General features: G+C 44.8%; 2 long non-coding RNA genes across 2 annotated transcripts; one reads left to right on the forward strand and one right to left on the reverse strand.

The window, feature by feature from the left end:
* Window positions 1-42: 42 nt before the first annotated feature.
* On the forward strand, window positions 43-18,820 carry LOC139359827 (uncharacterized). The gene is made up of 3 exons (XR_011616301.1): window positions 43-397; window positions 16,992-17,318; window positions 18,738-18,820. It is a non-coding gene; the product is annotated as an uncharacterized lncRNA (long non-coding RNA).
* On the reverse strand, window positions 16,302-18,796 carry LOC139359825 (uncharacterized). Its single transcript, XR_011616299.1, has 2 exons — window positions 18,645-18,796; window positions 16,302-16,554 (listed from the first exon to the last, which is right to left on the reverse strand). It is a non-coding gene; the product is annotated as an uncharacterized lncRNA (long non-coding RNA).
* Window positions 18,821-19,327: the final 507 nt, after the last annotated feature.

Below are 19,327 nucleotides of genomic sequence, written 5' to 3' on the forward strand. Positions count from 1 at the left end.
ACAGAGTGAGGCTCCATTAAAAAAAAAAGTCAGTGACATATAGGCATATATTAACTGCTTCCATATCGTTTAAGTCCACCGGTAATGGCAGGGACATGAGGATGATGGTGATGTGTTTGATTTTTACAGGACCTTGCCGTGCCTCTGAGGTCTTCCCTCAAGCCTGCACTTCCTGATGGAACCCTGTCCCTCACATGACTCCACTTCAAGGTGATGTTCAAAGTCATTGTCAACATTGAAAAAGGAACAGACGTGTCCCTGGAGATGGTGATTGTGGACCGCGGGTCTGCTAGTGCTGAGAATCAAAGGCAGCTGTCTGCCCCTGGCTTTTCCTCTCCGCTGGTTTTCTGAAAGCTGTCTCCACCATGAGCAGTCATTGGGACTGACTTCCCCGGAGGTAAGGATTGTGTCCTCCTCTCTTCTATTCTATCTGGGCCTTTAAAATAGGAATTTTGTCCTGTGTTCTCCAGAAAATCCTGGGGAGGGGTTCTCCCCTCTCTCTTCACCCTTTACTCTTCCCTGCGGGAGAAAGAGCGGATTTCCCCGGAGCTGGAGCTTGCCTTCCATGGCCTGTGCTGGCTGCAGGTGTAGAAATTGTTCCCTACGGTGGGGAACAAGAAGCAACATGAGAAGTTGACTGTCGCAGGTTCTCCCCCTTCTCTAGCGCTGATCATCTCACAGGCCCCGGAGAAGGATCAGGGCTCTGAACAGATGCAGCCCCGTGGCGAGCAGCTTCGGACGGTCTCCCTCATCCTTGTCTTCTGCTTGCATTAGGCTGAATCAATTGGGTGTGGCAGGGGAGAGGCTCTGATGCATTTTTCAAATCTGTCTGTTCTATAATCATTGAGGTCAGGTGTTTGAGACTATCCTGACCAACAGTCACCTTCATTATTTGCAGGTTCTGTATTTGTAAATTTGCCTACTTGCTAAAATTTATTTGTAATCTGACAATTAATACTTGCCACACTATTTTTTTTTTTTTTTTTGGTGTGGATGGAGTCTCACTCTGTTGCCTAGGATGGAGTGCAGCAGTGCGATCTCAGTTCACTGCAACCTCTGCCTCCTGGGTTCAAGCAGTTCTCCTGCCTCAGCCTCCTGAGTACCTGGGACTACAGGCATGTGCCACCATGCCCGTTAATTTTTGTGTGTGTTTTTGGTAGAGAAGGGGTTTCACCACGTTGGCCATGGCTGTTCTCGAACTCCTGACCTCAGGTAACTGGCCTGCCTTGGCCTCCTAAAGTGCTGGGATTACAGGTGTGAGCCACTGCACCCGGCCAATACTCGACACAGTTTCACAGTTGTTGACGGACAGGCACCGAAACGTGAAGAAGCTGAGTCGTGTGATGTGCACCTTCCCGTCTGAGGCTGAACAAGGCAACATCCTGCCTCCTTGTATCAGCAAATAAGTGTTATCATTGTGGTCTATTAAGTGCCACCTTTATTTTGTGCATTTGTGTGTGTGTGTGTGTGTGTTTTTTTTTTTTTCTGTTTAAAAAGGCCAAGTGTAGTGCTGAAGGCTGAGGCAGAAGGATTGCTTGAAGCCAGGAGCTTGAGACCAGCATGGGCAAAAAAGCGAGACCCTATCTCTACAAAAGAAAAAAGTAATTTAGCTGGGTGCAGTGGTGTGTGCCTGTAGTCCCAGCTACTTGGGAGGCTGAGGTGGGAGGATAGCTTGGGCCCAGAAGTTTGAGGGTGCAGTGAGCTAGGATTGTGCCACCACACCCTGGCCTGTGCAATAGAACAAGACCACATTTCTTAAAAAGAAAAAAAATACATACACACACACACACACACACACACACACAACCTTGATGATTAGTAATTTAAAAATACACACACATATACACAATCTCAATGATTTAAAAATATACACACACACACGCACATACACACACACACACACACATATATATATAGCATCTACCCTTGATAATGTGGTTGGCTTCATCCAGTCAGTTGAGGGCCTTAAGAACAAAAACTAAGTTCCCCTGAGAAGAAAAAATTCTGCCTCAAGACTCTAACATGGAAATCCCACCCGAATTTCCAGGCTGCCAGTTTGTCCTGCAGGTTTTGGACTTGCCACCTTCCACAATCTCATGGGCCAATCTCCTAAAGTTTCTTTCTGTCTCTTTGTGTTTTTATCTCTCTCTCTCTCCCACCTCCTGTTGGTTCTGTTGTTTTTTTTTTTCCCTGAAGAATTCTGACTCATACAGATACCCAGGGCCTCAAACACCATGCTTCTTTTATTTATTTATTTTTGAGACAAAGTCTCACTCTGTCACCCAGGCTGGAGTGCAGTGGCATGATCATGGCTCACTGCAGCCTCAACCTCCCAGGCACAAGCAATCCTCCCACATCAGCCTCCCAGGTAGCTGAGACTATAGATGTATGCCATACCTGGCTAACTTTTTGTATTTGTTTTTTGTAGAGGCAGGGTCTCACTAGGTTGCCCAGGCTGGTCTTGAACTCCTGGGATTAGGTGATCGGCTGGTCTCAGGCTCCCAAAGTGTTGGGATTACAGGTGTGAGTCACTGTGCCAGGCTCACCATGCTTCTTAACCATTCTGAGAGCATAGATCCATTGAGAAAATGATGTAGGACTTGGGCCTTCGCTCCTAAAAAATGCACATGCATACATAATATTGTGTGCAAGCTGAGGGATCTGACACACAGGTTTAGAATCCTTGAGCCAATGCTGATAAATCCCTAAACTCTATCCTCCCTGACTACTCTCTTGAGCTGCAGTCTTACTTGGCATCTCGTCTTGGCTGTTTGACAGGACCTCAAACCCCCAAAACAAAACTCTTCATTTTTCTGCCCTGTTTCTCCTCTCCTGTTCCATTTGTCGGTGAATGATACCGTCACCCACCCAAGATGGTGATTTTGGGTCATCCTTGCATTTTTCCCTTCCCCTCTCCACCCGTATCTAAACAATCACCAAAACCTGTCGAATGCATCCCCACTGCCAGGGGCCAGCTTCAGGCCTGATTGCCTTCCTCCCTTGGATTACGGCGTTGGTCTCCTGATTGGAATCCCTGCTTCCAGCCCTGCTCATGTTCAATCTGTTCCTCATTCAGAAGCCAAAGTTGAATTTTAAAGTGAACAATAAAAAAACCATTTCTGAATTATGACTGTTTCCTGATTAAAAACATCTTTAATGTTTCCACCTTGCCCTCGGGTATTGCCAGAGCCAGCATGGCTTATGAGACTTTGGCTCCGTTTCTGTGAATCCATGGCTCATTCATTCCAGAAGCATTTCCTGAGCACCTTTATGTGCCGGGCGCTGTGTTAGGTGCTGGGAATATAGAGGAGGGTGGTCCTTGTCTTCAAAGTTCTAGCTGCTTTATCCTTGTATCTTCTAGCCATGCTAAGATAATTCCTCTCCTCTCCTCTCATCTCTTCTCCTCTCCTCTCCTTTTTCTTTTCTTCCTCCCTTTCTTCCTTCCTTCCTTCCTTCCTTCCTTCCTTCCGTCCTTCCTCCCTTCCTCCCTTCCCTTCCCTCCCTCTCTCTCCTTCTCTTTCTCTCCCTCCCTCCTTCCCTTTCCTTCCTTCCTTTCTTCCTTCCTTCCTTCCTTCCTTCCTTCTTTCTTTCTTTCTTTCTTTCTTTCTTTCTTTCTTTCTTTCTTTCTTTCTTTTCTTTCTTTCTTTCTTTTTCTTTCTTTTCTTTCTTTCTCTTTCTTTCTTTCTTTTCTTTCTTTCTTTCTCTCTTTCCCTCCCTCCCTTCTTTCTTTCTTTCTTTCTCTCTTTCCCTCCCTCCCTTCTTTCTTTCTCTTTCTTTCCCTCCCTCCCTTCTTTCTTTCTTTCCCTCTTTCTCTCTTTCTCTCTCTTTCCTTCTTTCTTCCTTCCTCCCTCCCTCCCTCCCTCCCTTCTTTCCTTCCTTCCTTCCTTCCTTCCTTCCTTCCTTCCTTCCTTCCTTCCTTCCTTCCTTCCTTCCTTCCTTCCTTCCTTCCTTTTTTTTTGAGATGGAGTCTCGCTCTGTCGCCCAGGCTGGAGTGCAGTGGCCGGATCTCAGCTCACTGCAAGCTCTGCCTCCTGGGTTCACGCCATTCTCCTGCCTCAGCCTCCCGAGTAGCTGGGACTACAGGCGCCTGCCACCTCGCCCGGCTAGTTTTTTTTGTATTTTTTAGTAGAGACGGGGTTTCACTGTGTTAGCCAGGATGGTCTTGATCTTGTGACCTCGTGATCCGCCCGTCTTGGCCTCCTAAAGTGCTGGGATTACAGGCTTGAGCCACCGCGCCCGGCCCTTTTTTTCTTTTTTTTAGAAATGGTGCCTTGCTCTGTCGCCCAGGCTGGAGTGCAGTGGTGCGATCTCAGCTCACTGCAACTTCTGCCTCCTGGGCTCTAGCAATTCTCCCTCCCCAGCCTCCAGAGTAGCTGGGACTACAGGCATGTGACACCATGCATGGCTAATTTTTGTATTTTTTGTAGAGATGGGGTTTTGTCATGTTGCTCAGGCTGGTCTTGAACTCCTGAGCTCATGCGATCCACCTGCCTTGGCCTCCCTAAGTGCTGTGATTACAGGCCTGAGCCATGTACCTTTTAGAAAATTAGTATTTTAAAAATCATTTCTCTGACCATTTTGAATTTTGACTCCTTATGTACTTTGCTTTTGTACTGAACTCTGTATGTCTCTGCGAACTGGACACCAATCACTGTGTCTAGCACATAGTTGGCGTTCAGAGATGTTGGTGGTGTTGAACGGATGAGTTGGAAAACAAACATTCAAAATTTGATGTTTCAAGGTCCACTTTTAGATATGGATTCTTAAGAGCAATGTCTGCTTTTGACTTTCAGACTGTAGTTTTTTGTCCCCTTTTCTCAGGAAGCTTTGAGTCTTGGAATGTTGCCTATAAAGAGAATTTGGGATAATTAAAATTGATTTGCTGAATGGTTTTCATGATCATAACCAGATATATGGTGCCCAAGGACAGATGAAGAAATTAGCCCTTGTTCGTACCAGAGTCATTTACATGAAGAGATCTAATGGAAAAATCATCATTTTGGATAAAAAGTGATGCATAAAAAGTTATAGAATATAAATGCAAAGTAGCCAGGATTTATGTTATGCTTGGGGGAAGAAAAAAGAAAAGGAAAACCCAAGATTAAGACTGTAAATGAATGGAGCATGTGGCTTGGAAAATGTCCTCTCTTCTCCTATTACTGACACCTATTGTGTGCCTGGTACCAAACCAAGCACTTACACACAGAATCACCTTTTATCCATACAAATCCCTGCTTGGTGAGAATTACCATTTCCATTTTACAACTGAGGACACTGAAATTCAGCATATTTATGTAAGTGGCCCCAAGTTCCTACAGTTAGGAAGTGGCAGAGGTAGGATTTGAACCCTGGTCTCCCTGGTGTCAAAGCTGCTGTTATGGGTCACAGTTGTAATTTCTCAAAACACGGTGCAAAAAGCCCAAAAGGTGGACTTCACACTTAATCCCAGCAGTCACCCCAAGGCTCTCAAAACTCCTTCTTGCCAAGGTCAGCACTGGCTCCAAGATCCAGGAAGGGCTGGGCTTTTTTTGTTGGGATCGAAGGATCATTGGGAAGACTCCATCTTGGCCGGGTGTGCAGGTGGAGTGCTCCAGCTCTGAGGACCAATCCTGGAAGAGAAAACCTGCTCCCAGTAAGAGAAAAATGTCCCTCCCTCTGCCTCTTTGGTCAGTGAGGGTTATGTGTGTGCCTGCATGTCACAGGGAATATGTTTGCATGTGTATGGAAAGGCCATGTGCTCCTGTGTAAGAGGGTGTGGGTGTGCCTTTCTCTCTGTGTGTATTCTGTGTGCGTTTGGGTGTTACATGTTTTGTGATCATTTATGCCTGTAGGGATCAAAGGCCTAAGAGAAGAGGAAGGAGGCTGTACCTTCTTGTAACTTAATATCTTTTTTTTTTTTTTTTTTTTTTTGAGATAGAGTTTTGCTCTTGTTGCCCAGGCTGGAGTGCAATGGCATGATCTCGACTCACTGCAACCTCTGCCTCCTGGGTTCAAGCGATTCTCCTGCCTCAGCCTCCTGAGTAGCTGGGATCACAGGCGCCCGCCACCATGCCCAGCTAATTGATTGTATTTTGTATTTTTAGAAGAGACGGGGTTTCACCATGTTGGTGAGGCTGGTCTCGAACTCCTGACCTCAGGTGATTCGCTTGCCTCGGCCTCCCAAAGTGCTGGGATTACAGGTGTGAGCCACTGCGCCCGGCCTAATATAATTTCTTTTATTTCTGTTATACCTGGTTTCTTAGTCCTTCTTGTGTTGCTATAACAGAATACCACAGACTGGGTAACTTTTGTGTGTGTGTGTGTGTGTGTGTGCATGTACACATACAGATGTGACTGCGTGCATGTGCTTCCTATGAAGTATAAGTAGGCAGGTCTCTGTGCGTGCACTCACCTATATCCCTGTGTGGTGTGTGTGTGTGTAGAACCACTTGCAACACTGAGGAAGTGTGTGTACAGCCAGCCTGATTTCCTGCCAAGCTGTTTAGCAGGTTTCAGAGAGTGTCTATTTACTTCTTATTGAAACTGCTCGGCAATTTCATTTTCCGTTTGATCAAATGGGTTTTGTTGATCTTCCATAAATCTCGCTTTGGCAACTCCAACTCTGCTGATTCTCACATCTCTCATTGTTTTCAACACTGGAGTGTCTCTTATGAGGTCTCATATTCTGCCCCAGCCTTCCTGTGATGTCAGTTTCCTACTGGGCTGTGGTCCCGTTTCACCGGCCTGGACACTGGGAGGCCTGGCTTCATGAGCAATGTCCAGACCTGTCCTCTTAGCCCTTCTGAAATATACAGATGATCTTGGCTATTGGTAAATTTGGCATTATCTTAGGCAGCATGATATGAGGCACAGAGGATAGATTTTGAATTAAATGGAACTATTTTCAAATCTGGCTTTGGAATCTACCAGATGAATGATCTCAGGCAAGTCCTTCTTTTTTTTTTTGTCATGAAATCTCATATGACAAAGAGAATTATAAATCTTCAGTTGAAAGAATAAAAATAATGTCTTCAAAACATTGATTACTTAGTAAGTGTGTCAGGTAGATGTAGCTGCATAACAAACCATATCAAAAGTTAGTGGCTTAGAAGCTATGAACTTTTTTTCTTGTTCATGATTCTTAGTGTTGGCAATTCAGGTGGGTTCTGCTGGGTAGCTCTTCTACCCCTCGTGGGGCTTCCTCATGTGTCCATGCTCAGATGAAGGTTGAGTTGATGACCTTGCATTTGGAGGTTGGCTTGCTGTTAGCTGTGGTCTCTTGGTTCTAATGTACCTGGTCTCTCAGCCTCCAGAAGACCAGCCTGGGCTTGTCATCATGATGGAGGCAAAGGCCCAAGAGAGACGGTAGAAGCCTGCAAAGCCTCTTAAGAGCTCAGCTTAGAGCTGGAACACTGTCAGTTCCACTATGTCCTATTTGCCAAATGAAGTTAACCAGCCCATCTTAGGTGCAAATGGTGGGGAAATAGACTCTACTTCATGATGGGAAGAAGCTGCAAATTCACACTGGAAAGGATGTGGAAGCAGGGAGACCCATTAATTGGAGCAATCAATGCAATCATAATACTGCAATAGGCAGTCAATGTTTGCTGAATTGCTTGGAACCTGGGAGGCACTTATTGAATATTAATTAATGGTAGTTAGTGTAACCTGTATAAGTCACGATATCTACATGGTCCAGTCTCAGCACAGATTCGCAGTAAAAGAAGTTGCAAGCCAGGTGCCATGGCTCATGCCTGTAACCCTAGTGCTTTGGGAGGCTGAGGCAGGAGGATTGCTTCAGCCCAGGAGTTCAAGACTATCCTGGGCAACATAGCAGGACTCTGTCTCAAAAAAAAAAAAAAAAGAAAAAAAATTAGCCGGGTGTGGTGACACATGCTGTTAGCCCTAGCTACTTGGGAGGCTAAAGCAGGAGGATAACTTGAGACCAGGAGTTCCAAGAGTTTGAGGTTACAGTGAGCTATGACACCACTGTACTGTAGCCTGGGTGACAGAGCAAGACCTTGTCTCTAAAAAAAAAAGAAATTGCATTATGGAAGACAATTTAGTTGAAAGAAATTAAAACTTTTACTCAGTCTCTCAATCATCTTAAAAAATCATAGCTCGTCTCTCTCACCACAAATTACTTCCTAAATCTTTGCAGTGGCTCCTGGGAAAAGATCAACTCATCTCCTTCTCTCTTAATTTCCTAAACCCTGACACTCAGCCCCAAAAACTTTCCTGTCTCCCTTTTACTTCATGTTTCCACCTTTGTTCTTTATTATATAAATCAACTTAGCCTTTCTGGATCTTTACATTTCTTTCTACTTTGCCCTTTTAACACACACATAAAGGGGAACCTAAGAACTGATCCAGTAAGAAATAATTTTTTTCTCTTTAAAAGGCCAAAAGGGAGTGAGAATGGAAGGGGAGAGCACTGTACCTACTAATAACTTAATAGCATTGGTTTTATTTCTGTTATACCTGGTTTCTTAGTCTATTTTGTGTTGCTATAACAGGATACCACAGACTGGGTAATTTATAAACAATAGAATTATATCTGGCTCATGGCTTTGAAGGCTGGGAAGTCCAAGAGCATAGCACTAGTATCTGGCAAGAGCCTTTGTGCTATGTCGTCCCATGGTGGAAGGTGGAAGGGCAACAGAGGGCAAAAGTAAGTGAACAAGAAGGAGCTAAACTCACTTTTGTAAAAATTCACTCTCAAGATAATTCAACTTCTCTCCCAATAACAACCTTAATCCCTTCATGAGGGCAAAGCTTTTGAGACTTAATCCCCTTTTATTAGGCCCCACTTCCCAACACTGTGGCATTGGGGATGAAGCATCCAACACGTGAATTTTGAGGGACAAATTTGGACCGTAACACTGGGGTGTTGTTATGTTTAAAAGAGCTTCTGCACTTGCTTCAAACTGTTTTTCCAGCTTTTTCCCTCCTCCTAGCCTGATTTTTTCTTTTGAATGCAGAAAACTCTGCTAGAATGTCAGTTTCTTGGGAATCCATCATCAGGCCCCAAGAGAATATTCCTCAGAATGGTCAAAGAGGAGGGTGAGAAAGGGCTGGGATATTGGGTGGTCTACCAAGGGTGTAGGCACCCAGGGTGGTCCATTTCCTTCAGCCAGAATCCTAGTCTTCCTTCTTCCTTCAGTGGGGAGCCCCCACTCTGTCGAAGCCCTGAGACTTCAAGGACATAGCACAGAGTGTGAGAGATTAGTCCTACCTCATTCCCCAGTTCATCCCAACCACTATCTATCCTAGCCTCATCTCTACATTGGTCTCTCTGACCTTCTCATCTGCCCTAGTCATTAATTCATGGTCTTTGGTTTCACCGTCTCTCATTTTCCTGGATACCCACATCCAGGCTTGTTCTTTCCTTTCTTGCTTTGGAGGCGTTCGGAATGCATCCTGGTAACTCGTTTATTCAGAATGATGAGAATAAAACATACCGACAGCCTCCTCTATGCCAGACACTATGCTATACACTTTGCTTGCATTATTAAATGTTACTTTACTACATGACTATCTTACATACCTGTGAGTTGGGCAAACATGACCATTTCCGTCTTACAGAAGAGGGGAGGTGATGCTGCCTGCCCAAGGTTATTTAGCAAGCACAGCTGGAATTCAAACCTAGGCCTGTCTTACTTTAATGTTTATGCTTTAGAAACTACATCAAATGGTCTCTCCAACCTAGGGTGAACAATGCACCGTAGTTTGTTTGTTTGTTTGTTCGAGATGGAGTTTTGCTCTTGTTGCCCAGGCTGGAGTACAATGGTGTGATCTTAGCTCACTGCAACCTCCGCCTCCCAGGTTCAAGCAATTTTTCTGCCTCAGCCTCCCGAGTAGCTGGGATTATAATTACAGGCACCCACCACCATGTCCAGCTAATTTTCTGTATTTTTAGTAGAGGCGGGGTTTCACCACATTGGCCAGGCTGGTCTTGAACTCCTGACCCCAGGTGATCCACCTGCCTTGGCCTCCCAACTCATTCTAGTTTTATGGGAGCTTTCATGATTTTAAAACAGAAAGCCCTGCATCTCGGGATATCACTCTATCCCTGGCAAGGTAGGGTGATTGATCACTCTGCCCCAACTTGAGCCTTCTTGTGTGAAGAGCCTGGATAAACAGTCTCATCAGGGAGGTCTGGCTCAGCACTGAAGCCTCCTCCTGCTTCCCCTGATCAGAAAAGGAGAGTTCTGAGATCCTCTGCATCTCCTGCATCCTCTCCGATTCCTGACACCTGTCTTATTGCCTGCTTCTTGCCTGTGCAGTCTTGTGTACCGTCAACATCTGGTTTGTTCCACTTTACAAATACACACAGTGCTGAAGGCTGCTACTGGCACTGGGATTCTCTGCATCCGCCTCAATAGCTGAAGCCTCCTTGGGACCCTTGGGTGATGTAACAAGGTAAGAATTCCATCTGGTTTGCAGAATCTTAGTAATTTTTTTTGAGACAGAGTCTCACTCTGTTGCCCAGGCTGGAGTGCAGTGGTGTGATCTTGACTGACTGCATCCTTCATCTCCTGGGTTCAAGCGATTCTCCTGCCTCAGCCTCCTGAGTACTGGGATTACATGCATGTGCCACCATACCCAGCTAATCTTTGTATTTTTAGTAGAGACAGGTATAACCATGTTGGCCAGGCTGGTCTCGAACTCCTGACCTTGAATGATCCACCCACCTCAGCCTCCCAAAGTACTGAGATTACAGATCTGAGCCACTGCTCCTGGTCTACAAAAAATAATTTAAAAAAAATTAACTGGGTATGGTGGCATGTGTCTATAGTCCCAGCTATTCAGGAGGCTGAGTCAGGAGAATCACTTGAGCCTGGAAGTTTGAAGCTGCAAGTGAGCTATGATTGTGCACTGCAGTCTGGGTGACGGAACCAGACCCTGTCTCTGAAAAAAAAAAAAAAAAAAAAAAAAAAAAAAAAGGGGGAAAGGCAAATATCCAGATGATTCCCTCCACCCCCAAAACAAACTGATTTGTCCTTAAAAATCTTATATTATTTTTAAACACTTTGGGATTTTAAAAATAGAATTCCCCTGATGATTCTCTCACTTAAAGACTTCCATTTAGATCAAGGAACTTCAAATGTCCAGGCACCAGAAATACTGCTCAGAACTATATATTTCCTCTCCAACATGCAGCATAGATGTCTGTCTCATAAATAGGGGGAATGCCAGATGTCCCCAAGTGTGGACTTAACCAGTACAAAAAGCGCAAATATATCGGACACGCAGACCTAGACAGGTTTGCTACATAACCAGAGAGATCACTGGATTTACTCAGTTCCAAATGAGCAGTTCCCCTTTTAAGCTTCTTCAAGCTTGGCATCTGTGGGACTTTGTAAATACCCAGCAGAGCTCAGGAGAAGTAGTCCTGAATTGTTTAACAGCCACAGCAATTACTTTGTTTTATACACGACATTCTTACCTTATCCATCTGGGAGAACAACAGGTGGAGCAACTAAAAAAAACATTGTGTGAGTGCTTGAGTGGCTCCAAGTTGAATATTAAACAGAAACCCTCAGTGCCCCATGATTCTGGAGATTGGTGTGCATTGGTGATATACAACAGAAGTCAAATCAATATTCACCCAGAGAAACAAATTAGGAGTGAACAGTTTCATCCTTAGCCAAGTGTGCTGAACTCTCAAAGGATGTAGAAATGAAAGATTTCCTCAGTCCTCTGTGCATGCCCCAAAGAACATCTAAAAGCTCTCCAAGGTTAACACTAGAATAAAAAAGACCTCTGGCAATTGTGATATTGTGAGAATTTCCATTCGATAAAGATAATGGGATTTTTAAAGTACTTCTTGGTTACTATTAGGTCCATGCTGGGAAAATGATGGGAAAAATCCAGTAAAAATGTTTTTTAGTATTAGTGGGAAATAATATAGAGAAGAAAGAAAATCCCCCACTAATGAGGGACAATCTAATTTCTGGAAATGGCCATTGTGTTGGATAGATTTTCTGTAATTTCAATTATTAGTATGATTGATTAATCTTGGGGTGACCAATAAGAATGTAAAGAGTTGTCTGGTCACAGATTCTAGGGAATGGGAGATTGCGAGTACATCAGTTTATGCCTTTTTCAGCATCTCAGCTTGTCTTATCCCACTTTGTAAATTCTATGAGTTGAGGGAAAGGAGGGAAAGGTCATGTGTCTGTTCTCTTAGGACACAGTCCAGTTCAGGTATCTGAGTGGTCACCCCATGTCTGTGTGACTCCTGAAATGGCGATGTCTTGTGAGGTTTCTAGTTGCAGGTGCCATCAGAACTTGGAGGCCAAAAAAATATGGTGGTGGTCCAAGACGGACATCTGTCAAATGGGTAGTTTGAAAGATGGACTCTGGAGCTGAGATGCTGTGTCTTTTATGGATATTGAGACAGAGAATCATGTTATCTAGATTTTGGGAAGAGTGGAAAACCTCTTCTCCCACAACTGCAGGGAGCTATGCAATGGAGGATTTGAAATCATGTGCTGGGGCAAGCTAGAGTCACTCCTCCAAGCCACCAGGTGTCACTGGTGTGCCCAGGCGGCAACGAGTCCAAGTTTTCCCGGTGGATGCGGAAGCTGGAAACCAGCAGTCCTGTTAGTTCCCCAACCTGGTTGCCCATCAGAATTCCTTGGGAAATTTAAAGAATAATTCTTGGAAATTACTTCAGACCCACTGAATCAATCGAGGCCCAGAAATGAGTATCTAAAAAAAATTGCTATATGGAAGTAGTCATTATTTGGGATGTGTGTGGCGGGGAATTGTCGCTGTATATTATATCTCTACTTAAATAAATGTCCCAGGTGATTCTATAGTTGCAGCAGGTGTTTGGAAAAATCAAACTAAATGTCTTTAACAAAGAAGAAGATTAATTTTCTAGGAGTTGAGGGACTTGCTTAATGCCACCCAACACAGAGCCATGCCTAGAGGCTAGGCACCTCAACTCAAGTGGGGGGCCCTTCCCTCTAGGCAGGGCTGCAGCTCCTAAAGTAGTTCTGGAGACTTCTGGGAAGGTTTTGTGCCCTCCCTTGCTATCCCCCTCCCTGCCCCCACCAAGCCCAAAAGACACATCCATAGAAGAACTGGTTTATTTGGCAGAATATAATCTTCTTATCCTCTCTGATAGCTCTCCCCTCACCTCATTCTCCAGAGCTCCCACATGCAGAGGTCTGATCCCCTCTCCTCCAGGTGAGTGGTCTCCATGGGCAATTGGACAAAGCAGAATGGCCTACACTCTGCCACAGCTAATGGGTTAACGTGTAACATTTATTGAGCATCTAGTACATGCCAGGCACTTTCCCGTCCATTTGAATGTCACATCAACATTCTGAGGGCTAGGAATTATTATTTCAACTTTCCAAATGAAGAAACAGGCTCAGAGAGGTGAAGAAACTCAATCAAGATCATAAAGCTCAGAAATATAGAGATTGAAGTTCAGGTGGTTTTTTTTTGTTTGTTTGTTTTTTTACAAAGTCTTGCTTTGCCTCCCAGGCTGGAGTGCAGTGGCGTGATCTCTGCTCAGTGTAACCTCTGCCTCCCAGGTTCAAGTGAGTCTCACTGTAACCTCTGCCTCCCAGGTTCAAGTGAGTCTCCTGCCTCAGCCTCCCGAGTAGCTGTGACCACAGGCGTGCACCATCACACCCGGCTAATTTTTGTATTTTTAGTAGAGATGGGGTTTCGCCATCTTGGCCAGGCTGGTCTCGAACTCCTGACCACAAGTGATCCACCTACCTTGGCTTCCCAAAGTTTTGGGATTACCGGTGTGAGCCACCATGCCTGGCCTCAAGCCAGGGCTTTTGGGCTTCAAAGCCGTATTAATCATCATCATATGGGGTCCCCGTAACTGTCCCATCACATCCAAAGAATTTCAGTGATTCTCACCTAGTTTAGAAACTAACCCACTCTCTGGGTTAAAAAAAATAGAGTCTGTGAGTGTCTTTTTCAGGTGAAAGTAAGATCCAGGGATATTATTTAATACTTTATAAAATTTCCAAAAATATTGAACTTTGAAGGAAATAAACTATACAGCAAACTTAGTGCACAAATTACCACTTTTCTCTGGTGGATCTCAAAGAACTTTTAAATCAGAGAATTCTTACCTAGGAGTAGGCCTTGGTGAGGTCGCCATTAGTGTTAATGAAGTCCTTCATGTTCTTGACATCCGAGACATTTTCCCGAGGATGGAGGTCAAGTTCGGGCGTTTGTAATCAGTTGATAAAAGACATGTGTGCACAGCCACATGGGAAATTTATGAATATTATCAAAGAACGATGTAGGGTATAATTAAGGTTGAGCTATTAAGTACTAATTAATTAAGCTGTCAGATTTTAATCAAGGAATTGATTGTTTCTGTATAGAGCTCCCATGGTTCCGCATCTTTGCAAAGCTCTGGAACCCTGTTTTGCAAAGATTAACAAATTAAAAGGCCACACTTCAGCTATTACGTCCTCTGCAAGAGGCAGTGAGCTTTTCTGCTTCCTGGAGAGTGTGGATTCAACAAATTTCTGATTCTTACAGAAAGCCAAAAAGATAGGTGAGCACTCTTGGATAGGCCCAGACCCAAAGGTTGTACTTAGGGTGGTCATTATTCAGATATTTTTAAAAAACAATGTTTTGAGTACCTACTCTGTGCTTGAAAATACATTGTCTCACTTTCTCCTCAAAGCAACCCACTTTACAGAAGAGGAAACTGAGGTTTAAAGCAGGATTGAAACCTTCTCACTATCCTGTAAGTGAGGCCAAATGTCTTCAGGGGAGGAGCGGTGGGTTTGAGTTTGTTTTCCCTGAAACTGCGTATGGACTGAACTCTCTTTGCTTTTGGTGATACCATTGTATCTTTTTCATTTTCATTTTTTATTTTATTTATTTATTTTTTTATTTTTGAGACAGAGTCTCGCTCTGTTGTCAGGCTGAAGTGCAGTGGCGCGATCTTGGCTCACTGCAACCTCCACCTCCTGGGTTCCAGCAATTCTCCTGCCTCAGCCTCCCAAGTAGCTGGGACTACAGGTGTGCACCACCACGCCCAGTTAATTTTTATATTTTTAGTAGGGTCGGGGTTTCACCATGTTGGCCAGGATGGTGTCAATCTCTTGACCTCATGATCTGCCTGCCTTGGCCTCCCAAAGTGTTGGGATTACAGGCGTGAGCCACTGCGCCCAGCCTATTTTTATTTTTATTTCATTTTGCATCACTACTTCCTCTATTGCCAGTCTCTCTTCCCATTGCATGAAGATTGCTTATCTCATGAAAAACGCACCCATTTTTGGAGTCATACAGATCAGGGCTTAAATTCTGACTTTCCTAGTTACTGGTATCAGAGTTTGAATATGTTATTTTCATTCTTCTGAACCTCGGCTTTCTCATCTGTGAAATGGGAGCAAAGCCCCCACCTTGCAGAGGATTAGGTGGCATAACAGCCTCATTGTATTGAGCACTTTCTATCCTTCAGGCGTGGTGCTAGGCACCTTATATTCATCAGTTCATTTACTATTCCTCACAGTAATCCTGTGCTGTCCAGTAGACTTTCTGCAGTGATGAAATATTCTATAGCCACCCTGTCTATCTCTTTAGAAAGGTCGCTGGGTCTAGCAGGGACAGTGCATCTTGCTCAATCTCATCTGCCTTGGAGGGTCATCTGTTTATAGGCAGGAGATTAAATGGACTTGGATGGTGGGCCGGCTGAGAGGACCTTGCGAAGTGTGAAGATTGATTACATGGTGTGTGTTGGCTTCTTGGCAAGAGTGGTCCCGTGCTTCGGCATTTGGTCAGTTGAAGCGAAGGCTGGTTGTGCGCCGGGTTCCACGTGGAGCTCTTTACATGAATGATCTCATTTAGCACCATAAGGTAAGTGACCTGAAGATGGGGAAATGGAAGCTCCAAGAGGCTAACTGGTTTGTTCCTGATCACACAACATCTATGTCATGAAGAATAAGCTCTTGATGGGACAGGCCTTTGGGATCCATCTCTGTGGGCAGGAGAGCCACAAGAGGAAGCCGGGGTTTTACATGATTTGCCCTCAGTAGCTGTGAACAGGGTGGGAGAAGGGAGGTGATGAGCTAAGGAGGAATATGAACAAAAGGGAGCAACAGAAAAGAAAGTCATTATAATAACAATAATAATAATCATAATTATGCTGGTTCTCCCTGTCCTCTCCCTGGAATCCCTGTGACTCCCCCACACCCAAAACAATGGCCCTTTCTGGAGACATCTGGGACCACAGCATCTGTCATCCTCAGAGTAATCATTAGAAAAGAACAGCAGTTATCTTTAGAGCCAATGGAAGCAAACTCACCAACATTTAAGGAGATGTGTCTGCATTTAATACTTTGTTTCCTTAATGGAGCCATAAGAATGCCAAGATTTACACATTTTGGGATTCCTAATTGAATCGTGTAAGTGGAAAACACGAGCCTGGGAATCTTTGGAAACACTGGCGAGCGCTTTGTCAATGTCAGGTTGCGGAGCCGGCTTCCTTCCAGGACAGCTTGGTGGCTGCGCTGGTGAGTCTCCTGCACTGGGGCGTGTGTGTGCCGGCTCATTTCCTTCCGGGACAGCACTGTTCTCCTGCAGGAAAACTCCAAGAAACAAATGAAAACAAAACAGTCTTTTTGGCGGTTGCAAGGTGGTGCGTCTGAGCCTTCTGTCCCTGCCCCATTTGACTGCCAGGGGTGTAGTTTTCTGAGATTTTGAAACACTGGGCAAGGAGTCAAGGCCTTGGGGTTTGAATCCTGACTCTGCTATGTTCTAGCTGTGTGACTTTGCGTGAGTTACTAAACCTCTCTGAGACTTAATGCCTAATTCTGTTAAAATGGAGGGCACTATTTAAGGGTTGTTACAGGTTGACCTTTTTTTTTTCCCCTAAGAAGACATATTTAAGTTTTAACCCTTGGGGCCTGTGAATGTGACTTTGTTTGGAAACAGGGGTTTTGCAGATGTAATTAAGATGAAATTATACTGGAGTAGGGTGGGCGCTTACTCCAGTATGACTGGTGCCCTTACAGGAGGAGAAGAGACACAGACACGTGGAGGGAGGCAGCCATACAGAATGGAGGAAGAGATTGGAGTCATGCTTCCACAAGCCACAGAATACCTGGGGCTACCAGAAGCTGGAAGAGATAAGAAGACTTCTCTCCTGACACGGAATCAACCCAAATACCCATGAATGATAGACTGGATAAAGAAAATGTGGTACATATACACCACGCAATACTATGCAGCCATAAAAGAACGAGATCATGTCGTTTTCAGGGACATGGATGAGGCCGAAAGCCATTATCCTCAGCAAACTAACGCAGGAACAGAAAACCAAACACTGCATGCTCTCAGTTGTAAGTGGGAGCTGAACAATGAGAACACACGGACACAGGGAGGGGAACAACACATGCTGGGGCCTGTCGGGCAGGGGGTGGGGAGGCAGGGAAGAGCATCAGAAAAAAATAGCTAATGCATACCAAGCTTAATACGTAGGTGATGGGTTGATAGGTGCAACAGAGCACATGGCACACGTTTACTTATGTCACAAACCTGCACATCCTGCACATGTACCCCGGAACTTAATCAAATGGAATAAAATAAAATAAAATAAAATAAATAAAATAAAAAGAAGACACCTCTCCTGGAGGCTTCAGAGGGAGTAGGCTCTGCTGTCACCTGATTTAGGGCTTCTCGCCTCCAGAACGGTGACAGTAAATTCCTGTTGTTTTAAGACACCCAGTAGGCACTTTGTTATGGCATCTTTAGGAAATGAATACAAAGGTGGATGACTTTAAGGAGTCAAAGGACCTATTTCGGTGCCTGACAAGAGTAGATGTCCAGGAAATGTATGTTTTCCCCTTCCTTCATAGCGTTTGGGGTCCTGCAATGTGAAGGAAGAGAGACAGGGTGATGTAGTGGTTTAAATCACACTCTAGAATGGGCCTGCTGAGGCTTGTATTCTAGCTCCACCACTTGCTTTGTGACTTTAGGTAGTTGTTAGACCCTTCTTGTCTCAGTTCTAAGAAAGAGAAAAGCAGCCCCTGACATCCAGGAGCTGGCCTGGTACTATCGACAAGGGCTTGGAGTTGCTGGGAGCTGGCTCGGCACTCACAGGTAGACCCTAGTGTTGTGTTGAGCATAAACAATTTCGCAGAACGCCAGCATCAGAAAAGGCCCCTCTGTAACAATGTCAGGTCAAGATGAAAACAAGATCACTTTGTAATCATGTCCACGCACAAGCCAAACATCAGCATTGTCTAAACCACAAAGATGACCAAAGGATCCCTGATCTTGGCTAACGGGAGTAACCTCTGTTTCTTTACCAATTAGAGCTTTGGCTGTGCCTCATTCCTCACCCTCTAAAGGAGATTTATCAAAATATAATTACTCTCACTTCATGACAGTATGCAATCCAGAACAAAGTCCTGCTTCCTTAAACTCTTCCTAAAATCACCTAACACGAGCCCAAAGAAGCCTTTCCAACACCCCTTTCCTGAGATGCCCCATGACTCTCCACCGTGTGTGCTCTCCCTCATGGCAATGAGTCCAGAATCCTAACTTGCTCAATGGCAGGTGTGGCTCTGGTGGTCTTTGTTGACTGTCAGATGAGGAATAAAACAGACCAATCTCCCTAGGGTGCAGTGGAGGTCACAGAGTTCGCATATTGCTTTGAGCAGTACCTCTTGCCTGTTGGGTAGTGGATAAATGTCTGCTAGAATTAGGATTTTTGCAGACTGACACTCAGCATCCATTCCCTTTGCTTTCTATAACAGTATTCCACATTTCGTTGGGGAGCCATCTTTCCTCTATTCTCACGTCATGTGCTCTGGTTCTGGTTGAGCCGTTCCCAGCTCCGGGAGTAGACATGTGACTCAGGCCGGTCCAATCAGCATGGTCCATTCCCTGACTGCAGTGATTGGTTCAGGGGGAGCATGTGGCACCAGTTGGTCCAATCAGAGCGTGTCCTGGGACTTACGTGGAACTCCGGGTAATGGCTTCTTTCTTTTCCAGCCGTGGTGAGAGGCTACTGTCAGGATCTGTGAGGGTCACCAAGAGGAGCCCAAAAATGAAGGTGGTGAAATGGAAAGCATACCGTTTATGGATCTTAAGTCTCATGCCCTATAAAATGGGGTGGGGATGGTGTCCTTTAAGAGATATTCCTATAGAGCAATAGTTTCCTGGGTGCCACTATGGATAATTTAAATCTTACTGTGGAAAAGAGGAGGCAAAATGCGCTGCATGTTTTTCGGTTCTAGCAGTGGTGTGTTTTGTTTTAAAATGGGGTGATCCTGCTGCTTTGCTATGACCTTGCTGTTGGTTGGTCTCTGAAGCTCAACCCTGCAATTTAGGTTTTCCCTTGTAT

This window comes from Macaca nemestrina, chromosome 18 (assembly GCF_043159975.1).
Source record: "Macaca nemestrina isolate mMacNem1 chromosome 18, mMacNem.hap1, whole genome shotgun sequence".
Taxonomy (NCBI): domain Eukaryota; kingdom Metazoa; phylum Chordata; class Mammalia; order Primates; family Cercopithecidae; genus Macaca; species Macaca nemestrina.